The following is a 1,535-nucleotide window of genomic DNA, read 5'->3' on the forward strand; positions in this document are numbered from 1 at the left end:
ATCAGTGAATAGGAAGATGTGAATAATGAAGTAATCTTTTCACACTTCATGAAAAAAATGAACAGCAACACTAAACCTAAAAGGTTTTGGCAACAAATCCACGATTGATATACAATGTAGTGATACGGAAGTAGTTAGATTAATAAAAGTGAACAAGCACATTAAAACAGCCAGCAAAACAGTTGTTATTAAAAAGAATGAGGTGAATATTACACAGTAGCTCGGAGTTCTTTTGGCAAGTGCTTACCACCAGGGTGTTCATTTGATTATAAATTCATAGTGTTTACAAGATTCTGGGGTTACAGACTACAGATTACAGATTTTCGACACACGTAAATAATCTCAGTTCAGTATCGCTGCTGATAAATTCCCCTAAAAATTGTAGAAACTATTATATGGGAAGATTAATCTGACGACTAAACTTGGACATTGCTTTGGTGTTGCTGCTTCTTGCCTAATCTTGGAACATTGAGAGGGATGTCGTGATCTTCCATAAGAAAAGTCACTTTCCTTAATACACTATGGGCGCGACTGGCAGACTCCGTCGTGTTTATTTAGTCCCTTTATGGAATTGTGTGCAAGGGGAACAATCAGTCAAGTGCAGGTCTCTCTGGAGAGACACTCATATGTGTTAAGATGACTTGATATTGTGGCAGTAGATTTAGTACTAGTAATTTTAATGGTATATATTCATGGAGTTTCATCTGAATCTTTGTTTTTCAAAACAGATTTTTTAAACGCTTTCATCATGCAATTAACAGGCATCTGAGAACGACCAATCCATCTGGGTTAGAAAGGCGCTGTCAAACTACTTCGTATAAAGGAGGGACGAGAATGGGATAGCCGTATCGGTTTTTGCCCTTCGATATTCGTTGACCCAAGCGGATCAAAACAAAACTATAAAATAACAGTTCCCACCAATCAAAACACATATTTCATTAATATTACTAAAACGGTATTTTTGATATAACAGTTAACACTGGCGAAATATACAGTTAAAACAATATAAAAAATAAAAAAATTTTCTACTTCCACAGGTATAGAACGCCCATTGACAAACAATAGAACAGAAACATTTCGCTATCGGCGCAAAGTATCCCAATTCCCCAATCAACCAACCGACACTTAAGGGCCAAGGAAGATTACAAACCCGGCACAATGTACCAAAAAACAGGCACCATGGGCAAATGACTCGTCTGCCATTGCAGATATCAATATTATATCTACATTGTCACACACATTTCGCTTTCCTGGTCAACTTACTGTCGTACTCACCACTCGTCCCCCCTTGAGTTGTTTTAAGAGGCATAAGATAAATGCGTCAAATAGAATCAACTTGGGCGTATATCTCCCCAGGATAAGTGCTGTTTCCTTCGAGAGCGCTGTGGTCGCCATGTTAACATATCGCGGGAAGGAGGCGTCCTGCCGAGTATCACCTCTGGTAATACTTCACCAATGGCTTCAATTGCCTTGTGGCTGGACTCTTTGCTTGATTCCCCCTTGCTCCCATCTGGACTCGCCTGTGACCATGAGGA

This window comes from Penaeus monodon, chromosome 25, assembly GCF_015228065.2.
Source record: "Penaeus monodon isolate SGIC_2016 chromosome 25, NSTDA_Pmon_1, whole genome shotgun sequence".
Lineage (NCBI taxonomy): Eukaryota > Metazoa > Arthropoda > Malacostraca > Decapoda > Penaeidae > Penaeus > Penaeus monodon.